This window comes from Pelodiscus sinensis, chromosome 24 (assembly GCF_049634645.1).
Source record: "Pelodiscus sinensis isolate JC-2024 chromosome 24, ASM4963464v1, whole genome shotgun sequence".
Classification (NCBI taxonomy): domain Eukaryota; kingdom Metazoa; phylum Chordata; order Testudines; family Trionychidae; genus Pelodiscus; species Pelodiscus sinensis.
The window spans coordinates 17,356,704-17,384,342 of record NC_134734.1 but is presented as its reverse complement, the minus strand read 5'-3'; the positions used below and the strand labels follow the sequence as shown (position 1 = coordinate 17,384,342).

The 27,639-nt window shown below is 46.7% G+C and overlaps 1 long non-coding RNA gene across 2 annotated transcripts in view; it reads right to left on the bottom strand.

The window, feature by feature from the left end:
* Window positions 1-7,445: 7,445 nt before the first annotated feature.
* LOC102462559 (uncharacterized) overlaps window positions 7,446-27,639 on the bottom strand; it is a 72,696-nt gene continuing 52,502 nt past the window's right edge. For both annotated transcript variants that reach the window (XR_331388.4, XR_012897456.1), the window contains one exon: window positions 7,446-7,814. This is a non-coding gene — a long non-coding RNA (uncharacterized LOC102462559). The remainder of the gene's footprint in view (window positions 7,815-27,639) is intronic.

The following is a 27,639-nucleotide window of genomic DNA, read 5'->3' as shown; positions in this document are numbered from 1 at the left end:
GGAATTAAGGCAGCTTCCTACCTGTCCTGGCACTGCAGACTGTGCCCCAGCTCCGCACTCCCATTGGCTGGGAACCCGCTGCTGGCTGCTTCTGTAGGCAGCTTGGTCTGCGGTGCCAGGAGAGGCGGGAAGCTGCCTTAAGTCCCTACTGCACTGCTGACCGGGAGCCACACAAGGTAAGCCCCTGCTGCCCCAGCCCTGCCCCCCCAAAGCCGAAGCCCTCCCCCACAGCCCAAAGCTCCCCTCCTTAGCCCCACCCTGGAGCCCACACTCTAGTCAAATTCTGTTGGGGGCGGCATCAGCAATTTTCTTCAACTGGGTCACAAGAAAAAAAAGTCTGAAACCCGCTGGGCTAGTCCAATGTTTCTCCGCCCTTTATAACACCAAAGGACCAGCTGGTTACTTTCCTAAAGCACCAGGAAATCTCGGAGACCCGTACCGGTCCAGAGACTGGTCATCAGGAAACAATGGCTTGTTGCTAGGCCATCAGTTGGGGAACAGGCTCCATTCCTGGAGGCAACACTGGTATATACACAGCACCGAGTACAATGGGCCTTGAGGATGCTGCATTCCAACACCCCCCCCCCCCAATAGTGAGGTGGAAATGTTCCAGCTGTGAATGAGGGTGCAGAGCAGAACAGCGAGTCGATTGGTCCTGAACTCGCCAATTAGTAGGATTGTAGCAGAACCCCCGTTCATGCCCAAAGTTGCAGATCGCATGAGTGGTTTTTGAAGGGAAGCCTCATTCCTGCCCCCTTCCCTTCCCCAGGGCATCTCGCTCTCACACTGTGCAGTCAGCCTGGCATATGCCCACATCTGCCACGGTTCCAAGGCCCAAGTGTGGAGCTGGCAGATGGCGTTACAGACAGCCTGTCTCATCCCCCTTGCCCGCTGCGGGAACCGTGGATGTGGAGCATTGGAAAACGCTGCCACTGGGTGCATTGTGTCCATTCACTGCTCTCTGAATCGCGCCAGCCCCTTGCCAGCAGGCGCACCTTGCCTCTCGACAGCCACGGGGGGGGGGGGGAGAGAGAGCGTGGTCCCCCCCCCCCGATGGGGTGGCACAGCCCTTTGTTGGGATGGCATCTCTCACCTGACTCCGCCTTTCATGCCAGCCCGACAGACATGCCCCCCCACGTCGCTGCAATGGTCAGCCCTCAGACAAAAAGGCTTTCCCCTCGCTCCTCCCCTTTGATTCTTCTTTGTCCTCTCCTGAAGCTCCAATAATAAAACCATGAGCACAATCCCCAGCCGGGGTCAGAGACGCTCCGTCACCGCCAAAGGAGCCACAGCTAATTACATCACCTGAGCATCTGACCCATCGACGCCAGTGGAGCTAGGCCCATTCACACCAGCTAGGGGTCTGGTTCTCTGTCCTTACGGACCCTTTCAAAGGATCTCAACACATATTCATCAGTTTAGCTTCCCAACATCCCTAGCAGGGAGGTACCATGCATAGCATTAGCTACATTTTGCAGAAGGCTAACAGAAGTGCATGTTTTGCTGTGATATCAGCCTGTCCTAGGACCAATGTTCTCAATTTTTTTCCATCCATGTGCAGAATACATTTTGTTACATGCACCAAGGTATGGGCAGATGTGCACCACCAGTAGACACACAAGCTGCCACTGTGGATGTTCTGCTGATCAGGTGGGCAGTATTTGAATCTCTCCTGGGTGGCCCATCCAAGCACTCAGCTTGTAGGGAACACTGCATAGGACTCCTGTCTTCTCCCCTGAACGGAAATGAATTGGACTCAGGAGATTTTTGCATGCAGTACTTGGCTCTGCTACTAACTCTGTATCACCGTGGGCATGTCACTTAAAATCTCTCTGGGCCTCTGTTTACCCATCTGAGCTAGGACAAAACCTTCTCTCCTCCATGTTGTGCATTTAGATTGTAAGCTCCTGATAGTAGAATCTGCCTTTACATGTGGAAGTGTCCTACCTAGCACAAGAGAGACCTGATCTCCCTGGAGGTCTCCCAATGCCATGAGAGTGGCCAGACTAGGTCAGACCAAAGGTCCATCTAGCCAAATGTCCTGTCTTCCGACAGCAGCCAATGCCAGGTGCCCCAGAGGGGGTGAACAGAACAGATAATCATCATGTGATCCCTCTTCTGTCACCCATTTCCAGCCTCTGACAAACAGAGGCCAGGGACACATTCCCAGCTAATAGCCATCGATGGACCTACCCTTCATGAATTTATCTAGCTCTTTTTTGCCACTGCAACAGGAATGATAAGTAACCACTGCAAGTCAAGGTTAGCGGTATCACAGCCTTCTGGACCCAATTCCCCAGCATCCTGCACCCCCTGCGGTCATTTCCACACATGGGAAGTGGGTATAAAATGACTCCAGGCCAGAACATTTGTTTTTTGCTCTCGTGAATGACCAGGCACAGAGCAGGGTCAAGCCAAATTAAGACCTTGGACATCAGACATTGATTTCCTGAAGGTAAAGTCACGTTCTTATATGTGCTGACAAGGAAGCACCCACCCAAGATCAGAAATCAGCTCTCATAATGCAACAGAGTCTGCGCTCACTGGCTCTACCAGGCCTCCACAGACTAACACGAATGATAGACGATCTTGGCCCCTCCCCCAAACCCAAGAGGTCAGCTGTCAGCTTCCTTGCTTTGCTTTAAGGTACGGTGAGCGGTAATTTTAGAAATGAAAGTTTGAGAGTTGACTTAGTCATTGTGTAGAGAAATCCATATAGGAAAGAATTTTCTGGTAGCACTCTTTCTTCCGGCACCCTTGGGACTGACTAGTGCCAAATCAGAGAATTTGCTGAACTACAGAAGATCAATGAAGGCAGGAGACCTGACTCCAAGGTCCCTTCCAGCTCTAGGAGATAGCTTCATTCATTTCATGATAAGTGGCTATCCAGCTAACTAAAATCATGCCAGACTACAGATAGTGCTGGACAAGAGCAGTTCAACCTGTAGAAAGCTCTTTAATTTTGGGGAGCAGACAAGCTCATAAAGTGACCCAATGGCTGGAATCTGAAGTTAGATAAAGTCAGGCTAGAAATAAGGTGCAAACTCTTTGTCATGCTAATTAGCCACTGGAAGACTTCCAAAGGTATGTGGTAGATCCTCCAGTATTTACAGTTTTTAAACTCAAGATTGGACATTTTTTCTGTAGACATGTCCTTTAGCTCAGTCACAAGACAGGGGCTTAATGCAGAGACCACTGGAAAAAAATCTCTGGCTTGGGCTATTCAGACCAGATGCTCAGAAATGCTTCCTTATAGCTTTAAAGATCTGGAAACTCACCAGTGGATATCTGGGCTAATTCTACCACTGAATTGCAATTTGTTGTGCTTAGTATTTACACAGAGCTGAGCCTGAACCACAACAAGAAGTCTGGCTGGGGCAGGCTCCAACAACCAGGCTGGCCAATGGGGTAGTAAGGCCCGATTTAGAAGATTTAGAAAACTATCAAACTAACCTTCCAACCGTTCCAGCCTCCCCGTCTTCCAGCAACTCTGACAGCCAGCTCAAAGCCCAAGCTTTATATAAAGGCATTTCCTACCCAGAACCCTTTGCAGTGAAATCCCACCTGTGTCTCTCTGGGTGATTGGCAGCCCATCAAGCCAATCAGCTCTCTTTTCGTCGTGGATGATACCACATAAGCATCACACTGAGCCCCTTCCAGCATTTGAATTTTAGATTTAGGTCAAGCTGCAGTGCATGTGACTTTCCCTTGCTGGCCTATACCTGTACTCACAAGCTGACACACTCTGAAACTTTGGTCTGAATACGTCTCTCAACCCAATATCTGAGGACCATATCCCTTGTTTTACAGCATGGCTACGTCTAGACTGGCATGATTTTCCGAAAATGCTTTTACCAGAAACGTTTTCCGTTAAAAGCATTTTTGGAAAAATCGCATCTAGATTGGCAGGATGCTTTTCCGCAAAAGCACTTTTTGCGGAAAAGCGTCTGTGGCCAATCTAGACGCGGTTTTCCGCAAAAAAGCCCCGATTGCCATTTTCGCGATCGGGGCTTTTTTGCAGAAAACAGTATTATGCTGACTACACTGGCCCTTTTGCGAAAGTCTTTCAGAAAAAGACTTTTGCCCGAACGGGAGCAGCATAGTATTTCCGGAAAAGCACTGATGATTTTACATGAGATCGTCAGTGCTTTTCCAGAAATTCAAGTGGCCAGTGTAGACAGCTGGCAAATTTTGCCAGTCTAGACACAGCCCATGAGTTTGTTTCCCTTCCCGTACCAGTATGGATGTTAAGGGAAGTATGTTGCAATATCGAATTTACAAGCAGGGCAGTACGTATGGAGTTGTCTGAAACCCGTCAGTTTCTCATCTTAAGGAAACTTGGTGGCTACGTCTACACTGGCCCCTCTTCCGGAAGGGGCATGTAAATTTCACGAGGCGTCGTAGGGAAATCCGCGGGGGATTTAAATATCCCCCGCGGCATTTAAATAAAAATGTCCGCCGCTTTTTTCCGGCTTTTAAAAAAGCCGGAAAAGAGCGTCTAGACTGGCCCCGATCATCCGGAAAAAGTGCCCTTTTCCGGAGGCTCTTATTCTTACTTTGAAGTAAGAATAAGAGCCTCCGGAAAAGGGCACTTTTTCCGGAGGATCGGGGCCAGTCTAAACGCTCTTTTCCGGCTTTTTTAAAAGCCGGAAAAAAGCGGCGGACATTTTTATTTAATTGCCGCGGGGGATATTTAAATCCCCCGCGGATTTCCCTACGACGACTCGTGAAATTTACATGCCCCTTCCGGAAGAGGGGCCAGTGTAGACGTAGCCCATGTGTTTTCCCCTTGGCATGCTGCATGGCTTTTCACCAGAACCTGTGTTGTGCGAGCTTAAATAATTATCCCCACCACTGTTTACAGCTGAGAGTCCCACACACTTTAGTGAATTTATCCTCATGACACTCACGTGAGACAAGGCCATACCACAATCTCCATTGTACACATGGAAAAACTGAGGCTAAAGTCACACCCTGGCTGTGTCTAGACTGGCCAGTTTTTCCGGAAAATCAGCCGCTTTTCCGGAAAAACTTGCCAGCTGTCTACACTGGCGGCTTGAATTTCTGCAAAAGCACTGACTTCCTACTGTAAGAAATCAGTGCTTCTTGCAGAAATACTATGCTGCTCCCATTCAGGCAAAAGTCCTTTTGCACAAAACTTTTGCGCAAAAGGGCCAGTATAAACAGCTCAGATTTGTTTTCCGCAAAAAAGCCTCGATCGCAAAAATGGCAATCGGGGCTTTTTTGCGCAAAAGCACATCTAGATTGGCACGGATGCTTTTCCGCAAAAAGTGCTTTTGCGCAAAAACATCCATGCCAATCTAGACGCTCTTTTCCAAAAATGCTTTTAATGGAAAAGTTTTTCCGTTAAAAGCATTTACGGAAAAGAGAGTCTAGATTGGCATGGATGCTTTTGCACAAAAGCACTTTTTGCGGAAAAGCATCCGTACCAAGCTAGATGCGGTTTTGCGCAAGAAAGCCCCAATCGCCATTTTCACCATCGGGGCTTTTTTGTACAAAATAGTCCTCCCCTGTCTACACTGGCCCTCTTGCGCAAATACATTTGCACAAGAGGGCTTATCCCTGAGCAGGAGCATCATAGTATTTGCGCAAGAACACTCACAATCTTACATTAGATCGTCAGTGTTCTTGCGCAAATTTAAGCGGCCAGTATAAACAGTTGGCAAGTTTTTCCGCAAAAGCAGTTGCTTTTGCGGAAAAACTTGCCAGTCTAGATGCAGCCTCTGAAGTCTTAGGTTAATACCAGGAATGTGGAAACTTACGCCCAGGGATCAGATGCAGTCCCTGGCTTGCTGGAACTGGGCCCCAAAGTTCAGGGGGCCCACAGGCTCTGGTGTTCAAGGGGAAGATGGAGCCATGTTTTTGTTTTTGGGAGGACTTTTTGCTTCTCACTTGTGTGCAGCCCCCAACTGATTTTTCTGTGGTTCAGCTGCCCCCCTGATCCAAAAAAGGTCTGCCACGTCCCACCCCTGGCTATACCCTACCTCCTGCACCTGCTTGCTGCTCTTAATACTCCTGACTGCTCCACAAATAACCTATATATCCCCCAGCCTCCCTCCAAATTTACTCACGGATCACCTGCAACATGGCCCAATCCTGCTCTGACAGTTCCCAAACCTTAAGCGATCTTTTAGGTGGGAACAAGTCTAAGCCACAATCCTGAATCCAGACTCCAGATCTGGAGCTGACCTCCATGTGCCTTTTACCCAAAGTCGCCTTTACCCCATGCAGACAGCATAAAAGTGTCCTACACCCCCAAATCCTGTTCACCTTATCCCAGTCTCATAAGACTTAAAGGCACTCTGGGCATGTCTACACTGCAATGCTATTTTGGGATACCGGGGTATCCCGAAATAGCTATCCCGCGATGTCATGGCAAGCCCGTTATTTTGTGCTCACTATTCCGATGTCCCTGAAGATCTCATTCAATGGGGATTAAGGGACGTTTCAGAATAGCGCTTTATTTCGAAATGGGGCGCTGGGTAGACAACACCAAATGACGAAATAAGCATAAATATAAGAGACACAATTTGTGTAGCTCAAACTGCGTAGCTCATTTTGAGTCACGGTGCAGTGTGGACACACCCTCAGGCTTGTAACTTCTGCTGAAATCAGCGTTATCAGCTGGATGCTGGACTTTGGTTGTTGAGCATCAAGGGATAATAGAAGGGTCGAGCCCCTTTGTCTATTATTAATGTACTTCTCAAACTGACTTGCATATCAGGATTCAAGCCACCGTGAAGTATCTTGCAACTGGAGTTACTGCTGGTACCACATGATTTGGTGGTATAGGACCACCACGGGATCAGGATGGATTCCTTGCTATGAAGTAAATGCTCTCACAGATATATCCAGTAGCCCTGCTGCTAAAGATGATTTTATAGTGCAGCAGCGTGGCTTACTGGTTAGCGCCCTGGATGTGGGTTCTCTCCCACATTTTGTGACTGACCTGAGATGCAATCTTGGGAGAGTTACTCTAAGCCTCTCTTTTCCCCTTTATCTGTCATTCTGCATTAGAATGAATGCTCTTAGTAGGGAGGACTGAGAGGAGGGATGGGTCAGAGGTTAGGGAAATAGCCTCGGACTTTGGCAGCCAGCATTAGCTCCATGCCTCAATTTCCCCATCTGTACAACACAGATGATAGCACGGCCTTACCCCCACAGGGGGTTGCTAATATGCTAAGGGGACCTAAGTGGCCATTGAAATAACTAAGATAGGTTGCCTGTCACTTGTTCTAGACACTTTATACAAGCAGGCCCTGGTCTCAGTGGAGGCCTCAAAGAACCATCTTCATGCAAAACTAATCGTATTTCATCTGCCTGATTTGATTTGGTTAGTCTCACTTGATCTTTGCAAAACTCCTTTAATCACCTTGCTATTTCCATGTTGTTACAAATGAAACAGCCACAAACATTTTCAGGCATCCAAGTTTTATTGTGGGGCAATTTATATTTTAAAGTACAAGAAAGGCAGTCGTTAAAAAAAAAAAAAAGAATTCTGAACAAGACAGAGGCTGAGAAAACATGAACAGGTCCCCCACGCTTTCCGCCAAAGTGCCTTCATTTCATTATCATTAAATTTCCCTAGTAATTAGATTTCCGCCCATGAATATTTAAAAAAAAAAGTAACAGACAGGCTGTCAAAAAAAAAAAAAGCACGACGACATCAATTTGATAATTTTTCAGACAGAGACATTCAGAAGCAATTAACACAGATTTCCAGGTTTTCAGGCCTTTGCGGCTCTTTCTTTCTTTGATGATCAAATTCTTCCTTTCCGCCTTGCATCCTTCACCTGCAAATCAGAAGGAGAAAAAAACAAAAACACTCTAAATATCAACACTTCTGGTTTTTTTTTTTAATGTTTTTGCTATAGATTAACATGATCTCTGGGCCATTTTTTCCCCTATCCAGCCATGTTGCAAAGCTTGCTTAGCATGCTAAATCATTGCTGTCTTCCCCTGCTCCCATCCTTGCTAAACCCAGGCAGGCATGAGGTTGGGTCATCTATTAGACCTCCCCTCTCCTGCAAGACCAGATTAAATTAAGGTTGCATGAAGCTTCTGTCTTGATCTTCAGGCATTTCTGCTGAAAACAGTGATTTTGATCATCATTTGCATAATTGTACAGTTACATATTCACCGGCTCCCTAATTATATAATCTGTGTTCGACACCGCTCCAGACAGTTAAAAGGTTTGCCGTGGGCATACTAAACTGGTACTCTATGTACCTACCTATGGACTCTACCCTTAAAGATCCCCTAGTCTGGATATTAGGGTATACACTGGCGTGGCTGCAGAGTTAAATCCATTCTCCAACCTAGAACCAGGCTTGCCTGCCTACGCTCTTCCCACAGTGCTCTTCCATGCACCTGAAAAAAATCACCCAGAGGTGCCCCTAAATTCCCATTGCACAAGGCGCTGTACACTCACACTGTTCAACAGTCCCTGCCCTGAAAAGCTAAATCGAGGAGGGGTGGAGACATTTGTATCCCCTTTTTACAGTTGGGAAACTGAGGCACCCAACGCTTAAGTGACTTGCCCAAGCTCACGCCGGAAGCACGTGGCGAGGGCAAGAATGCAAACCAGTTCCCATGAATCTCAGCTCAGTGCTTTCACCAGACGGTCACACATCATCTGGCCACGGGAGTCATATCGGCGTGGCCTCAACTGGCCAAACTCTATTGGCCTTCTACACTAGCCTATGCAAGGCTGGCCTGGAGATCCCCTCCACAGTTCAGAGGAACAGTGAAGAAACTGCATAGCCAGCAGGCCCCTCACACAGCCATGGAAGTTCAGTGAATTTCACCTGGCCACCTAGGACTGCTGCAGCTCCAATGATGGTACCATGGGAACTGATACGCCAAGCTTAGCTCCAGTGAACTCATTGGCTACGTCTAGACTGGCATGATTTTCCGCAAATGCTTTTAACGGAAAAGCTTTGCCGTTAAAAGCATTTGTGGAAAAGAGCGTCTAGATTGGCACGGATGCTTTTCCGCAAAACCACTTTTTGCGGAAAAGCGTCCGTGCCAATCTAGACACGGTTTTGCGCAAGAAAGCCCCGATCGCCATTTTCGCCATCAGGGCTTTTTTGCGCAAAACAGTTTTTAGCTGTCTGCACTGGCCCTCTTGCGCAAAAACATTTCCAGAAAAGGGCTTTTGCCCAAATGGGAACGTCAAAGCATTTGTGCAAGAAGCACTGATTTCGGACAGTAGAACGTCAGTGCTTTTGCGCAAAATCAAGTGGCCAGTGTACACAGCTGGCAAGTTTTTGCACAAAAGCGGCTGCTTTTGCGGAAAAACTTGCCAGTCTAGACGCAGCCATTGGGAATTACGCCAGCTGGCACCAGCTAAGGATATGGCTTGTGCTGACTGTCCATGGTCAACATCCTGCCACAAAGACCTGGTGCTCTCTCACAGATCATTCCCAGTAGAGCCAGGCTCGCAATGAAGAAGGAATTCCCTGCATTTTTCCATTTTTTCCACCTGCAATTTTCTCAGCAGGTAGTACCCAAGAATTTCCCACAAACAATTCTTATCTTGGATTGGTTTGCAGTGACACCCCCATAGTCAAGCTGTTCTGATTGGACACAGAGGTCACATGGGGTGGTTCAGGTCCTCTGACTGGTCCTCCATACCTGTCAGGGATGGAGATGGTACTTGGTCCTGCCGTGAGGGCAGGGGACTGGACTCAGTGACCTCTCAAGGTCCCTTCCAGTTCTAGGATTCTAGAATTGGAAGCAGGTGCCTGGCCGAAACAGAAAATTTGCTTTCAATGAATATGAATAAAAAAGGATGACTTTTGTGAATATTAGGAGTAAATCATGTATTGGCTTAAAATACTGTTTCCACTTGCTATTGTTTTTTAATACAGTAGCCCTGGTGTGCCACTGGACTGGGCACCATACATATGCAGAGAGGGAGATAGCCCTTCCCCAATCCAAACAAATCCCTGACAATTCCTTAACCATTCATTATCAGTGGGAAATAGGTCAATGGAGGGATGATAGGAGTTACTATAGAGAACTTTCTGGGTTTCTGGCTGGTGAGTCTTGCCCACATGCTCAGGGTTTAGCTGATCGCCATATTTGGGGTCGGGAAGGAATTTTCCTCCAGGGTAGATTGACAGAGGCCCTGGAGGTTTTTCGCCTTCCTCTGTAGCATGGGGTACAGATCACAGCTGGAGGATTCTCTGCATCTTGGGGCCTTCAAAGTATTTGAAGGCTTCAATATCTGAGATATAGGTGAGAGGATTATTCTAGGAGGGGTGGGTGAGATTCTGTGGCCTGCACTGTGCAGGGGGAGTCAGACTAGATGATCATAATGGTCCCTTCTGACCTTAAAGTCTATGAGACAAAGCATGAAAGGGGAAACTGAGGAACAGTGGCAGCATGCCTTCCTCAAGAGCACACTACAAGCCAGAGGCAGAAATAAAACCTAAGTCTCTTAGTCCATTTCATTGTTCACTGGCCCCCATGTTGCTTCACAAATACTCTCAAATTAATTCCCAGAAGAACTGGGCAGAACACTTTTACTGGACTTGTTTTCCATTGGGCAAAATCAAAATCAGAATGCTTGGTAAAACAGTGCAAAAGCAGCCGAAATTTCAATGGAGGCGGGGAAAGGGAAATCTGTTTAGACAATGCTGAAACAGAAATGTTTTGATTTTTCCTCTGACAGTGACTTTTGGTTTAGCCTTTTTTTTTTAATAACTTTGTATTACATCCTATCCCTCCATCATATACAATTTGTACCAGTCAAAATAGAAATGACTCATTGTGCCTGACCTGAAGTGGGATTTTTTTTTTCAGAATTGTGAAGAATTTTGAAATTGGCAGATTTTGCTCCCACTGGAAACAAAAACAAATTTCAAAATCTTCCATTCTCTGCACGGTTCTAGCACCCAGCACAACCTAATTTTCTATTGCGTCTGTAGAACCGGTGTTAAATAAATTGTTACCAGAGTTTTTTAGAGCCTTATCAACTTGACACTAGCCTGGTAAACAAATTATTCCCACATCAGTCATTTGATGGTGTCTTGTGGCTTACACGGTTGATTGCCACGTTTTACAGACAAGAGCTCAATTTCTAATCTCTGCTAGTCTGGGGCAAATACGGAGTAAATTCACAGAAGTTACCAGGGTTACACTAGATTTATGCTGAAAGCAAAATTTAGCCTGTAGGATCCACACTGGTATGTAAGCAGTGAAGAGCTTTAGACAGCAGGTCATATGATACAGGTTGAAACTCTCTTAACCAGGACTCTCTGGTCTGGCAACTTCCATGGTCCAGCATGGATGTTGCAGGACCAGAGAGTCTGGTGGAAGGGCAGCAGCAGGGAGCCTTGGGGGGTTGGCAGGGCAGCGGGGCCGGCAGCAGGTGGGGAGCCAGCCAGGAGACCAGAGGGCCAGGCCAGGGCTGGGAAAGCTCGTGGCAGGGAGACCAGAATCTAGCAAAATTCCTCATCCGGGACCAGTCAAGTCCTGAGGGTGCCAGACCAGGGAGATCCCACCTGAAGATACATCAGATATTAATACAGAAGGGGTACAGTTGGGGAAATGCAGGTATTTTGACCTGGGCATAAGCTGGTTTTATTATTATTTTGTGGAAGAAAGAAAGAAAGAAAGAAAGAAAGAAAGAAAGAAAGAAAGAAAGAAAGAAAGAAAGAAAGAAAGAAAGAAAGAAAGAAAGAAAGAAAGAAAGAAAGAAAGAAAGAAAGAAAGAAAGAAAGAAAGAAAGAAAGAAAGAAAGAAAATCCTACACCTCAGCCCAGGTCATGCCTCTCCAAAATCTCCTTTGCAAGGGCTTTATCGGAAGGAGCAGGGGGTGGAAGCAGCTGGTACGAGCAAGCTGAGAACTAAAATCAAAAGCATGTGAGTAGATTAAAAAAAATTAATCCTCCATCTGATGCAGAGGAAATCCCACTAATTATAAAGAAGGGGCTTATTTCCTGGAGTCACTCTGTTTGAAGTCATCACAACGAGCAATTCTTAATTACTCTACTTTATGGTATATATGGAACATCAGCCTCCGAGTCTTCTGGTGCAGTGCTGAGCGGGACTTCGCAGAGATATCTGTGATGCATGCCATGTACGGTATCTGTTTATTCAAAGGCATGTCTTACCTGCTCTCCCATGACAGAGCAGGCAGGTAATTCAACCTGCTTCAAAAAGGGGGTCGTTACAAAAAGTTCATTAACCTGGGATCTACCAGAGGACTGCTTTGGCTGGGGGGGGCGGAGGGGGGGTTATATTTGCTGAGTCCCTCTTTGATTTAGCCACAGTTGCAAATAAAAATGGATCCCAGTAAAGGAAGCTAACACTAAGCATAGGTCTTGTCTACACTAAACAGAAGAGCGTCGCTGCCGCGATTGATCTTCCAGAGTTCGATTAGTTAAGACTCACTAAATCAAACTCAGAGGGTGCCCCGCCAGCATCCGATACTCCTGCTCTTGCCAGGAGTAAGGGAAGCCACTAAACTCCGCTTAAGGTAAGCCGACTCCAGCTACGCTTTTTACATAGCCAGGTCTAGTGTAGACTGACCAGACCTTTAAAAGGAAGGGTAGTCTAGTGGTGAAAGTGCTTGACTGGGTTTTGAGGGTCTGGGGTCACTCTCTACTATTTCCAGGGGAAGTTGCTAATGCCCAAAACTACAAAGAGACCTGCCTTTTGCTGCAATCCATAAGCCCAGAGCACAGGTTTCTATACAATGCATAGCAAGAAAAAGGAGGCTTCAGAAAGGGAACCCCAAAAGCCAATATGCTATACGGAGTGCTGCCTAAGCTAGCCAAGGGGAGTTGCCAAAGAGAGGGATGTGTGTCCCAAGCCCTGCACCTGTCAGGAGTTTGACTATGGTGTGCAGAGGTGGGCACCCCATCTCAAAAAAGATACCTTGGAACTGGAAAAAGTGCACCATAAAAATGAACAGGGGTCTGGAACAGCTTCCATGAGGGAGAAATTAACAAGATCTTTTCAGCTTGGGAAAGAACCGGCCAAGTGGAGATATGATAAAGGTCAATACAAGCATGATGAGCGTGGAGAAAGGAAATAAGGAAAAGTGATTTACTTGTTCCCGCAACACAAGAGCTAGGGGATCACGCAATGAAATTCACAGGTGGCAGGGTTCAAACCAACAAGAGGAAGGATGTCTCCTCACAATGCACAGTCAGCCTGGGGAATGAACTGCCAGCGGGTGTGGTGAAGGCCAAAAAGATAGCGGAGGCAGGCAAAAGGGGAGCAAAAGGGGCAACCGCCCCAGGGCCCTTGGATTCTACAGAGCTCGGAGGACCAGTGGGGGGGGGGGGGGACTGGCTGCCCCACCCCTTCTGCCTACTGAGCTCCATCCCACCACACACATTGCCCAGAGGTGATCCTGTCGGGTCTCCCAAACAGGGTTAAAAAAAGAGCTGGATAAATTCCCGGAGGGTAGGTCCATCACTGGCGATTTGCCAGGAGGGACAGGGATGGTGTCCCTCACGTCTGTTTGTCAGAGGCTGGGAATGGACGACAGGGGAGGGATCATGGTTCCCTGTTCTGTTCATTCCCTCTGGAGCACCTGGCATTGGCCAGGATGCTGGGAGAGATGGGCCTTTGGTCTGACCCTGTTTGACCATTCTCACGTTTCTAACCCTCTCTTGGAGTCAGGCACCAAAGTCCTTTCGTGAATCTAGGCTTCGGGGCTGGATTTTCAAAGGCATTTAGGAGCTTAGGGACACCTTGGACCCAAGAGGAGTCCGGCGCCCAACCCATGTAGGAGCTTTTGAAAATTGCAACTGAGCATCTAGCTGCATGGTTAGGCAGCAAATCATTTTGAAAATTGGGCCCTCAGCCCCTCCATAGTCTGTTAGAAAGGAAGCAGAGCCCTTCCTTCCTACTCTCGCTGCCTATGTAGGCCTTGATCCAGCGAAGGCCTGCACCTAGCATTACCCATCTGATGTTCATGGGATTGCTCAGGAGGTCATCAAGTCCAACCCCCTGCCCAAAGCAGGACCAACCCTGAGATGATCCTGAGATGGGCTTTCAAATCAAGAGATTTTGAAAAAAAAATTATGAGGATTCTTTTTACGTGCCCTCCAGTGCTGGAGCCTTCAGGGGGCAACCACAAGTGCTGCAAACTTAATTTAAAATACTAACCAGAAGCTGAGAATCTCACCTAATCACCTGACTCCAGGAGCTGAGTCTTTAAGAACAGAACCAGGAATGTTGGAAACATTACTAGAAAGTATCTTGGCTCATGGAGAAGTAGGTTGTACAGGACATCCAACGTCAGCATTTTATCTAGTTTGCTCCTCTGGGTTTTCTTTGCGCCCACTGTGAGTTTCCCCAGATCAAATAACCAAACGCTACTTAAAAAACGTAGGGAAGATTTGAAGCTACGTGCTGCTCTTTGAAATTCTGCACCTGCCTTTAAGCTTAAGGACTGCCCTGGAAATGCCTTTCCAGTCCTGCGGCATTTCAGTCTGAAAACAAAAACAAAACAAGAAACACATGGGGGAGGGGAGGAATCAATTGTCTCCAAACCAAGGTCTGGATTCATTCAGAAAAAAAAAAAAGTAACAAATAACTCAGACCAGCTGTAGAATTGTAGGGCCTGGTTTGTAAAGGAGTCCCAGGTTTTGCAAGAACAATGAATTGTGTAGGGCCTCGCTTAATTACAGGTGCAGTTCTGCAAGCATCAAATGACCTGAATTGTCAGTCCACTCAGGTAGTTGAGACATTAAAGAGTTGAACTGCCACTTGCCATCTCTGGGTGCAGTTGCTGGCTCTGCCACTGGCTGCTTGTAACACCTTGGGCAAATCACTTAACGGTTTCTTTGGGTCTCAATTCTGTGCCCCACCCCCCATCTATATAAATAAGGGTGATGATAATACTTCCTATCCTTCTGTCTTGATTACTTAGGCCAAGTCCATAGTAGACCCAGAAGGTCAGCTCAAGATACCCAACTCCAGCTATGTAAATCACATAGCTAGAGTCAACATACCTTAAACTGAGCTTGGCGCCATCTTCACAGCAGGAGGTCAAAGGGAACAAATGCCCCCGTTGGCTTTCCTTACTCCTTGCAAATTGAGGAATACTGGTGGTGACCAGAGGCGCCCTCAGTGTGCGATTTAGCGGCTCTTTACTAGACCAGCTTAATCGAATGCCAGAAGATCGATCTCCAGCACAGCAAGTGGATACGTAGCCTTAGATTACAGACTCTTTAAGGCAGGAGCTGTCTTTTAGTATGCGTGTACACTTCATTGCCTAGCACAAGAGACCATGACCTGATCTGAGTCATCTAGGTACTACCATAATAATAATTTAGATATCTAAAAGCCATCAGTTGTGCCAGCCATTCCTCCCACATCTGCTAGTTGTAGGCTAGTTTTTAAAAAGAGACTACCTCATTTTAATTATTATTTTAGTCTTTCGTACAAGGTACAAAATCCAGTATAGGTAATTACATTCCATCTCCCTAAACAACTCCAACAGATGCAACTGATCCTATTTTTCTGCTTCGCTCCCTGTTACTGAGCATGGTTTAGCAACTCCCAGGCTCCACCCCAAAAACAAAAGCATTTCAGAGCAGGTAAACTGTTTGCTCTGTACCACTTACAATGCTCAGAGGGGAGCTCTGAGGCTGAGGCCAGGTCTACACTAAAGGGGAAGGTCAAATCAAGATATGCAACTCCAGCTATATTAATTACATAGCTGGAGTCGACATACCTCGATTTGAGTTTTCCTGCTGTCTCCTTAGTAGGAAGCTGATGGGAGCAAATGCTCTTGTCAAGAGGTGCACCCTCTGAGTTCGATTTAGTGGGTCTTTATTAGACCTGCTAAATCAAACTCCAAAAGCTTGATCATTGCAGCATCCACCTTCCCCAGAGTGAAGATAAGGCCTGATTTAGTGAACCTGATTCTCCAATTGCCCGGCTCTTCGTGCAATGATTTTCCCCAGTGCAAGAGAGCTGCACACTCACATTCTGATCTGATTCAGTTTTCACGCCCTTTGCAATGGCATAAACAGCTTCTTAAGGTGAAAGGGAACAGAATCAGGCCCAGTGTTTGTAAAGTTCTTATAAGTTCTGTTTTCAATAGAACTTAGGCCTTGCTTCTGCTCAGATTTTTGTCTGGCTATATCAGGTAGGGGTATGATTTCTTTTATCAGTCTACTAGGACAACCTTAATACTATCATAAAAGTGCCTTGCAGTAGTATAGCTTCTCCCCCTGTCCCTATGAGAAGAGGCAGAATGGTTAAGTATTTGCATAACTATATAGCTGCAGCTATGCAAGGGGAATGGATGAAGTGATGCAATTTGTGTGTATAAGCAAGATTTACATCATTTGGCACTTTGGACAATTTAGGTTTCCACAGAGAAGTAAACTGAGGCACGGGACAGCGTCATGCCTGAAGTCATCATTGGTCTGCGGCTAAGCTGGGGCAAAGATTTGAATAGCTACTGAGAGAGACAAGGCGGGTGAGGGATTATCTTGGGTTTGACCAATGTCACTTGGTGAGAGAGACAAGTTTTCGAGCTCCCGCAAACCCCCAAGCCTCCAGCACTGGGACGGGGACCCTCACACTACAGAGGGTTTGAAGTTTTTGGTCCTGGCGCTCAGTATGAGTGTACACCCCCGCACACACACACACACACGCACACACACTCCATCCATTCCCCCGGGGGAGTTTGTCGGTGCTTAATTTGTCATGAAAGCTACCAGGGCTCAAGAATTTTTTTTTTTACCTTTTTTTTTTTTTTTTTTACCAAGAGTGCCATAGACAGAGGGGGAGGGGCAACTAGGCATGGGTGTTGCTGGGTAAGGGGGGGGGAGGGAGCTGGGCAGGGGAGCTGCGTGGCAGGACAGGCTGGAAGCTCAGGGCTGGGGTTGGGGGCGCCGGTGGGAGGAGAGTGCAGGGGTTGGGATGAAGGGGGCCTGTGCAGAGGTTGGGGGCACAATGCAGAGGTTAATGGTGAAGGGGGCACTGGATGGGGGTGCACAGGCTGGAGAGCCCCTGAATACCAGGGGAAATAAGTGGTGCTGCACCAAAACACAAGTTTGCCCAGGGCACCATTTTCTCTAAGGCTGGCCCTGGTGCTAGGGCTCAGCCCTGGCACACATGAAGCTGTGGCATTTGGGCTGACTAAGCCCACGCTAATGCTCCCCCTCCTCTCCTCTCCTCCTCCTCAAAGTGATTTCAATGTGCGGCCATGCCCATCATCTACGGGCACTGACAGGTGACATTAGCACAGCAGTCTGCAGAAAGAACAATGCCATGGAACATGGTGCCCCTCCCATTGGAGCCATGCTGCTGGCAGCATGTTAAGCCACACTTGGCAAATGTCAGTGCAACCCCGCAGGGCATGCAGAACTGGGAGACAGAATGCTCAGGAGGTGTCACAAAAGTGGACTGGCTTTGGGGTGCTAGAAAAGACTGCCTTGAACCATGGGTGCAGAATCAATGTCAGGGTGGGTTGGGATTGAACCCACAACCTTGGGGTCCCCAGACCAATGCCCTAGCCCCTAGGCTACTCCAGAATCTGCACTATGTTGAGGGCATCCCTTAATCTGCCTTCTTAATGGGAGAGCCAGCTCCATTTCTGGGGCAACTGGTGCTGGGTGCAGGTGTCTTCCTGGAACTATCTGAACAGAGTCAGCACATTCTAGAAGCCAGCCGAAGCTCAAAAAGCGACCATGGATCAGCTGGTTGGGTGGTGTACATGGTGTAACGACAATGATGTCAGCCCAAGCCCCGCTGTTTTACAGCAGCTGTGGCTCTGGTCAGCTGTGAGACCTAGTGAACAGAGTAATAGGAATGGGTTTTATCCCAGGGTCTGCCACGAGTCTTGAGCAACTGCAATCCCCTCTCCATGCCTCAGTTTTCCCATCTGTAAAATTGGGGTAATAATAGTGACCTACCTCAGAGGATGATTGTGAATAATGTTTCCTCTAATGTTTGTCATTCATATGAAGAATAAAGTTTTTTATATGCACCTTGGCATGTGCAAATGCACACCACCAGCCAAAGCAAAACCTAGCTCTGGGTGCTCTGCTAATTATCAGGGCGGTGTTTCAATCTCTCCTGAGTGGCCACTTAAGCACTTGGCTTACAGGGAAGCTTAATTATTGTATAGGCATGAAACAATTCTCATTGACATTAGATTTATACCAGTACTGCCATTGACTTCAATGGAGTTAGTCCTAATTTACATTGGTGTGAATGTAATCCAAATCCAGCAGCATAAATATATTAAAAGAACCAATAAGAATTAAGGAGACTGACTCCCATCTCAAACTAGTATCAATCCAGAGTGGCTCCATTTAAGTCAATGCCTTTACTCAGATATGAAACCAGTTTAAATGAGAAGGCAGCTCAACCCTGGTATTTAGAAACCAGACTGGAAAAGGCCTCCCAGGAGAGGTTTCGCTCTAAAATTCCAGCCCTTAAATTTTCCAAAGAACTGCAGAGTCACTCCCATTAGCTGCTCAGGGTAAAAACTATGGGGATGTAAAGGATTCACCTTGACTTGCTGACTCGTAGCAGAACTACAATCTGCCTCATCTTGGGATAGTTACTTGTGCACCCTGATTCACTACTGCCCTGTGCCTCTCACACTTCCTTTGCACCAGTGCCAAGCGAGCATAGTAAGCTATTGAATGAGAATGGGCAGCATCCCAAACTTCCTTTGCTCTGGGATAGACCACAGCAGACGGTGCAGGGCAAAAAGTGAGGAATTGGGCTCTGGTCATCGAAAGCCAAAGGAGCTTTTCCAAACATGAGGGGCCATAGACCTTTTTCAGCTCCCTGAAGAAATGAATTTGCCCTTCCTATGAGGGTGCCCCTTACTCTGGTTCAAACCCCATTTGAGCCCAGCCCTGTGCTGTTTGCTGACCCATTTCAGCAGAGTGCAGGTCATGTCACTCCACCCAGTGTGACCCACGGCGCTATCCATTGGGGGGGGGGGGGGGAGTGGGGAATCAGCCGCCAGAGAAGTAACATAAACAAGTTAAAAAAGATTGGATCCATCCTCCATTGACCAAAATGGTCAGGGATACATCCCCATGCTCCGGCTGTCCCTAAACTTTGGGCTGCCAGAAACATCTAGCAGTGGCCCCTGCCAGAGACAGGATACCGGGCTAGAAGGACTGTTGGTCTGATGCGACATAGTTGATCTTATGTCCTTATTAAAGATGGACTTGAAGGTGAGACTGTCCTCTAGGAGAGTGTTTTTCAACCAGTAGTACAAGTACCTTTATGGGTACTCGAGAGAAGTCTGGGGGGGAGGGTATGTCAATGCAACTGAAATTTGGAGAAAACTGAATTTTTGTTTTAAGTTTTACAGGGCTTTATTGTTTTTACACTTTTTGCCCTCAAAAATTTCATCGCCCACCCAGCTTCAATTAAGTTGTTTAAACAAATGTGTTGCACTAGTAGAAAAAAAATGTTGTGTGTCTGAAAACTGTAGGTACTAGCAGTACTAAGGTACTTTATTAAAAAAAAAAAAAGGGTTAAGAAACACTGCTCTACGACCTTGGAGAAGTGGGTTTCAATTCCCAGAGCTAGGTCAATTTTCCCTTAATTGCCTTTGGCAAGTCACACAGTGCGTTGATACTCCAGGGCTTTGATCCCCAAAAGTATTTAGGCACCTAAATACCTTTAAGGTTCCCGCTCCAATTCCTCCTCTGCAATATACAAATAATAGTGCTTCCTTTGTCTGTCTGGTCTATTTCGATTGCATGCAGGGTGGGGAATATATCTTACTATGTGTATGTATCGCTTCTAGCACAATGGGGTCACGGATCTATTTTAGAGGCTATCCCAAAATGAATACTCAGAATTGCCTGTATTGGGCATACACTGAAGATGAAAAACCGCCAAGGCCTTTTGCTGAAACTGTTGTGCATAATTCTGCACCATCCGCGTTCTAATGGGCCAGCAGTTTTTCTCTGTGTGTGTGGAGTTTGGGGGAGGATGCTAATGGATTGTAGATTACATAGCACTCCAGCATCAATCTAAAACAAAAACATTTGCCTCCAAACACTCCCAGAATCTAGAAGAGGTTCAAAACTGAACCCTAAATCCAGGTCCTCCTCTAATACCGCTTTGCCTTCTTTCTTGTACCCGCATAGCCAAGGGTGGTTTCAAACACGAATACATTCATCTGCTGTGAGGTAAATCTTCCCATTTTGCAAACAGGGAAAACCAAGACAAGGAGCGAGAAAATTATCAATACACAAGAGGCTTTTTGTAACGGGGCACACTGTATAATGCAACCCACGTCAACTCACCTACAGCACAGCTGGGGGGAGAACTAGCTTTCCTGACTCCTGGTTGGTTACAGTCGAAATAGATGAGAAATTTATCTCTAACTAGGTGGGTACAGCGGGTTAGATCCCAGCTAAAAGGCAGAGAGGTACAAGAAAGCCAGAAAGCCGCTGTCCTGAACTAGACCATCCTGCTGCCTGAGATGGGTCAAGTAATCTCAGTATAAATCCACACTTTAAAAAAATGTAAAAAAGATATTGAAAAGTAAAGCTATTCTACACTCCCTGTCTTCCCAAATGTAAAAGGGAACTGAAATGGGGATCTGTGGCAGTTTCTTTCATCAAGCTGGATATCAGAGGTATTTAAATGCCTTACTCCTCTTGGGGAGTGGCCAGAAGGCAGGAAAGTACCTGTGCCTTTTCTATTTTACTTAGAAGAAAATTCCTTCCCAACTGGAAATCTAGTGATTCTTTAGACCCAGAGTACATGAGCGAGAAATACAGCTAACCATTGCAAACGAGGATGGAACCATCAGAGAGAAAGCACCTAAAACTGACAAAAATTTCAGAGGGCAAGCAAAATATTCAGGGGCTGATTATCAAGAAGCGCATTTTAGGGCAACAATTGACAGACGTTTTGCTGCGAGCTCACATTAAGAAAAATGAACCCAGAATCGGCATCAGACAGCACGACTCTTCCTGTGGTCCCAGACTGTGGCGGGCCACCCAAACGGACTTGGAGCAGCATTTCAGCATGGGCACAAATCGCATGGACATCTATGAGATTTAAGCCCATGCAGAAAGTTAAGCAGGCGTGTCAACAATCTGAAGCAAAGGCTAAGAGAATTTGGGCCAGCTTCATAGTTAAAGGAATGAGGAAGGCGGGGTGGAAGGAAATTGGTCAAAATCCCACTTCCACCGCTGTGGTGAACAGAAGGCAGAAAGTTTATAAAAGCTCCCCCCTTCTTTTGGGGGGGGTCCAGATGGAGGGGTGAATAAAGGGCCAAGGGAAGAGAAAGGCAGAAGACTGGGTCCCTGCTGGTGGTGTTGCTGCTCTAAAACTAGGATCTCACTGAAACTCCCATAACAAACAGCTCATCGAAAACAGACCAGGGTGCATTTGTCAGTTTCCCTTCATTATTTGCAGTTTGTACACAGTGGTCATTAGGGATTCATTCGGTTTCCCTAGCAGCAGGCATTAGTCTAGCTTTTCTCTCCTCTCGCTTGCTCTCTCCCTCGCTCGCTAGCTCCCTTTATTTTTAGTGTCTTATTTACAGTTTGACAGAGTAACAGTATCCCTTGCAAACTACTCCAGCGGCTTTAATCGGGGGAATAATGGGGCCTGTCGGGAGATGAATAGAGTTTAGGGGACAGATTGTTCCACACTCACGCGGTGGGGGTAATTTATTTATGTGCGCACATGTCAGGAGGAGAAAGGGACGGCGGGATCAGTATGCAGCGAGGACACCGCCAGAACTGAATGGCGGCGGCGAAGGGAGAATTGAGTCAAATGCCCAACTTTCCCCCTCCCCTCCTCCTCCTCTTGTCAACTGACCTCCAGTGGCCATGAACTTGAGGGGAGGCAAAGACCCATTCCCAGGCCCTCTGGGCGTCCCGGGGGCCAAGTTCGGTCTAGTCTGTTGGGAGGTAGGCCTCAGGTTCCAGATGGGTCTAGCTGCAGCCGTCCCCCCTCCCTGGCCGTTCCCCCGCATAGCGACGGCATCAGGAGCATGTCACATAGCAACGGTACAGTAGCCAGAGCGCAGCAGGGGTCTGGGAAGAGAGGCAGAGCCCTAAGAAAAATACAGGATGGGCCCAGACAATGGCGGTCTCTCATATCATAAATTACACAGCAGCTACAGAGCGGCACCCCGCCCCCGCTCAACTGGATTCTGGCTGGCACCTAACGCCGGGGGTCCGGGTGCTCGGATGTTGGTGTTCCAAAGAGACGTGCTTTTTTCTTTCCCTTACCTCCTTTCCCACCGACCAGTCCCTCTCTTTCCTCAGCATGAGCTGGGGCAGCGGGTCCTTTCCCTGTGTTCTTGGCGTTTGCGTCTCTCGGTTGCTGTGCCCTTGTGAAAGAAGAGCCCTGTTCTTGTGCCTGGGATTTCTCCAGCCATCCAAGGAAGGTATCATTTGAACACTACAATGGCCAGACTGCATCAGACCATCTAGTCCAGTGTCCTGGCTGCCAAAGGCAGCCAGTGCCAGGTGCCCCAGAGGGAATGAACAGAACAGGGAACATCAAGTGATCCACTCCGTCATCCATTCCCAGCATCTGGCAAACTAAGGCTAGGGACATCTTTCTAGCCCATCCTGATGGACCTAGTCTCTATGAATGTATCTAGTTCTCTTTTGAACCCTGTTAAAGGTTGGCCTTTACAATATCCTGTGGCAAGGAGTTCCACAGGTGCACTGTGAACCCCAAAAGCCCCATTGTGTTAGATGCTGTGCAAACACCTAGGGAGAAGTAGGCCTGTCCTACTGCCCTCATAGTCCAACCATTTAAGACAAACATCTGGAATGGTAAGACGGAAAAGAGTCAATAGTTACAGAACCTTGCTATGCGCATGTCAATCCATCCAATAACAGTCTGCTCTCTTCCCAACATATCCCACCCACCCGTATCCTTCCATCCATAACATCTACCCTTCCTTCCTTCAGTCCACCACCTCCATCTATAGCCTGCACCCACGACTTCTATCCAAACATTGCATCTCTCGATCGTACTTTTAAAATCCCCGGCATTGGGGCATCTAAACATTGAACAACAACTGAAGGTGGATAAGCACATCCCAGGAAGGAGGTTAAACTTTCCTGGTTTTCCCACATTCCCACTGTATAATAATTGTTTTCTTCTAAGTCTCTCTTGGTTTTTGTTCAGTGGGGATTGGAAGGGGGTGGACGTTGACCAGGAGAAAGGCCTTCTCAGAGCCTGGCATTTGAAGTTGGGCCCGCTGTGAACTTCTCTGGGAAGGCTTTTGCCTTCCAGGGTCTCATCTGACAATTGTCAAAGCACCTTCCTAAGCACGGTACAACCTACCCAAGCTCATCCACAAGGTTTCCTATCAGGGCAAGGTGAAAATTTTCCAACAAAACAGTTTATGGAAGGAAAATTGGGTTTGATCAAACTTTAAAAAAAAAAAAAAGACACACAGAGCATCTGCTTCCCATGGGAAGTTTTGTTTCTCGTCAAAATCCTTCAGCTGAAAGCCAGATTTGGGCTGAAAACCAAAAACTTTTCTGTTGTCAGCCAAAATCTTTAGGACTTTTGAGTTTTGGGCTGATAGCTTGTTGGTTTTCAGCTGAAATCTTTCAGCTTCTAAATTTTGGAGACAAACACATGGGTTTCAGGTATCTATGGGCAAACTTCAGAGCCTTTGTTGAAAATCTCCGTAGGCTGGGGTCACAAAATAAATTAAAAAATGGTTTTCCATCAGCTCTGTTCCCCTCCTCCATCCACATTCACGTGCCTCTGGAAAAATCCACATCTAACCCCTTCTGGTGAATCAAATTGATTAGGATCTCAGTTACCTATTGTCTTTTCCCTTCTCCTAACTCCCGTCTGCTAGTCTGTCCATCCTTAGATTGACACCTCTACACAGAGACGGCTCCTTCTTGAGAACCTAGAAAGCACATAGCATGTGCCGAGTGCTACTGTAAGTATGCAACACTGGCAGGACAATTGCAGGCTGGTGCTCACACCATAACGCAAGTAACAATGGCATAGAAATGCTCTGCATTGCCAGCCTTCAGACTCAGCTAAATTCTGGCTCCCAGGAGGGCAAAAATGTTTTAGTCAGTCACGGAACCAGCGCCCTTCTATGGTCTCCAGGTGGGACTCACGCAGCCGGCACAGATGCCACTCATTGGAGTGAAATGGTACAGCCAAGATCCTCACTGTGTGTGTGTGTGTGTGTGTGAGAAAATTTGAAGAGTGGGTTGGACCAACAGTCCAAACAAAATGGCTGACCTACATTCTGCTGCCGGAAACTCCTGTCTGCCCCACCCTCAAAGAGAGATGGAATTCTTCTTTGGCTTGTGTAAGCTCTGCCTGAGATTGAATGAGACTCAGTCGCTTGGCATCAGTGATACGCTCGCGTCGCAAGATACAATCCCTGCCCCATGTCTGAACGGCACCTAGCACCCTGGGCTGCTGATCTTAGTGGCAATCTCAAAAAGCTATTGTAATATAAAGGGACAGAGAAGACGACAGAATAAGTTATTGCCTCTGTATAAATCCATGGCATGCCCACATTTTGAAACCTGCATACAGGTGTGGCGATCTTATCTCAAAAAGATACCTTGGCATTGGAAAAGGTTCAGAAAAGGGCAAAAAAAAAATGATTAGGGGTTTGGAATGGCTGCCATGTGAAGGGATTAAAAGGACTGAGACTTTTCAGCTTAGAAAAGAGGAAACTAAGAGGGGATAGGATAGAGATCTAAAAAAAATCATCACAGGTGTAGAGAAAGTCAATAAGGAAAAGTTATTTACTTGTGTCCATAACAAAAGAACTAGGGGCCACCAAGTGAAATGATTAGGTAGCAGGTTTAAAACAAACAAAAGGAAGTATTTCTTCACACAGCACACAGTTGAACTGTGGAACTCCTTGCCAGAGGATGTTGTGAAGTCCAAGCCTACAATAAGGTTAAAAAAACTAGATAAATTCATGGAGGTTAGGTCCATCAATACTTATTAGCCAGGACAGGCAGGAATGGTGTCCCTAGCCTCTGTTTGTCAGAGGTTGGAAATGGATGATAGGAGAGGGATCACTTGATGATTCCCTGTTCTGTTCACTCCCTCTGGGATATCGGACATTGGCCACTGCTGGAAGACAGGATACTGGGCTAGATGGACCCTGATGCAGTACAGCTGTTCTTACGTTAATATCTACTACTCCTACTAATGGTGAAGGCCCCTGGGTAGCTCTTGGTGTTCAAAGAAGATTCTGCTCAACACACGTCTTGCCCTTCATTTAGGCAGACAGAATCTGCCCCTCCCAGTGCCAATGCTCAGCATTTCTCTGGTGTGGACCCCGCTTTCCATTCACCACAAAGCATCCAAGACGACTCACAACAGAACTCCCAAAAGTAGAGACCAATGCCCAGGGAGGGGTTCCCGAAACCCACACCAACGGACGTGCTACCCAAAAAGAGGCATCACGTATCATGAACCGAAGGCAAGACAAGCCCGTGTGAATTCCAGTGTTACAGAGTTTCTTGTGAGCACACCGGTTCCTCCTAATTTCCATCCTAAAAACCAATACATAAAAGACGGTTCCCCTAATTCCTATACCCCCATCACTCCTTTTGGATAACCTCATTAGCAAATCTCGAATAGCCCACGTGGAGGCACTTGGTGGGCTTGCATGATGCACAGACATTTCGGAAGTGGTCCCCCACTGTTCCCTCCCTCTGTTTGGAGCTTTGGGATCAACACTAACACATTGAGTGACTTCAAAAGAGACAGCTTCTTCTATGGACAGAGCTGGTCTCAGTGGAGTTTTCAGACCACCGCAGCTCCACCAACTTTATTGGGGTTATGCCTGATGCCGAATCGGTAGATGTGATAAAAATGCCCATGATTTGGGGGGGGGGGGCACATTTAAATTTTGAAAAAAGGGAAGAAAAAGTTTTGTTTTAAAGACATTTCCAGTGTAAAATTTTCAGTTACTCAGAAAGGAAAGGGGGAAAGAGAAAGAAACGCACATATTTGGTGTGCAAAACCTGTTTTGGGGTCCATTTTTAGTTCATCACAAACCAAACAGTTTTAACCAAAAACTTTTTTTTTGGCGGGGGGAGGGGCATTTGTCAGCTGAAACTAGACAATATCATCCACAAAATGAAACATCTTTCTCTATTGGTCAAAAAGCGTCTCCTCCCAACCCCCTTGAACATTTTTTGTTATAAATATTTTCACTGGGTCTAAAAATCAGTCATTGACTTCAGTGGAGTTATGCAGCCTAAATCAGAAGACAGCATAGATGTTGCTTTCATTGTTTAAAAGGCACCACTCAAATGCCCTGCTTTCTTTTTATTTGTAATTCAGTGTTATGCTTTTCATTTGAGTTTTCTGGATTTGAACGGGCCCATTTCTGCAGTAAGTCTCTAGTGAGCATGAGTGAAAAACTGACTCATGGGTGGGGCAGCCAAGCAGGACTTCTTCCCTGGGTGATTTTTGTCTACACATAAGAGTGCCTTCATCCAAAAGGAATTAAGGTTCTCCTCTATTTTTTCAAGTATTCATTCTGGATTAAGAGAGTCCCTATCTAGTGTTATTCTGGAGTAGCTTCTCTGCTATGAATTCACTCTGGATTCTGGAATAACTTGCATGTGTAGACAAGTCCTTGCACTGGGGCTGACAGGTGATGTGAGATGGTCTGACACTACATTAGTAAGTACCGAGGATGGATAGAGGCTCTTAAAGAAAAGCTGAGAGCACGGCTCTCAAACCCACCCAAACAAGAAAGAAGCTGGGTCCAGAACGTTAACCAATCAGTGGCACTGTTAAAGAGACAGTGGCATTACCAGGAAAAGCATTACCTGCAATGAGCTGGCACTTCTAGACTACCTGTGATCTGCATGTTTGAACACGTTTTACAGAAGTGGGCAACTATCGCTATGACCATTTTAAAAACAGGGGACGCTGAAGTCATTTCCGAAAATCCCAAGGCAATTCGCTGGCAGTGCCAGGACTAGACCTCAGCTCTTCCAACGGCACCAACTGGGCTCTAGTTACACCGCCATGGAAGATTTTTGTTGTTGGTGGTGGGTTTTTTTTTTTTTAACATTTTGCCACTAAAAAATTGGAGGAGGGAAGGGAAGAAAGGAGAAGTAACAGGCAAAACCAAACACTGGACATTTTTTGTATGAAACTCAAAAATGAAAAAGCATAGGAGGGAGAGAATGAGATGTAAAAATATTGGTTGAAAGGCTTTGTCTATATTTACTCGGAGAGTGATGCTCCAGAGATCTATCTTCCAGGGTTCGATTGAGCAGGTCTAGTAAGGACCCACTACATTGACTTCTGATTGTGCCCGTTGATCCCAGTATACGAGGAGCAAAGGGAATCAAAAGGTGAAAATTGGCTGAAAAATTTCCAACAACAATGCTAATTCTGGCCACACGTCAGTAACTAGCTCAGCATGATTCCCACCCCAGAAAACTGGTTCATTTTCCAGCTGTTCTCAGGGCCAGATTTCCAAATGTTCAGCTTCCAAAATTGGGACCCAGTTTTCAAACTGGTATAGCACATGGTGTGCAGAACTCTTCTGCAAATCCCTCTCCCAGTTATTTTGAAAACTCTGGCCATTGCGCCTTGGGCAAACCAGGCACGCAGGCTGAGAATATTACCCATGTCTCCTATGCCCTGTTC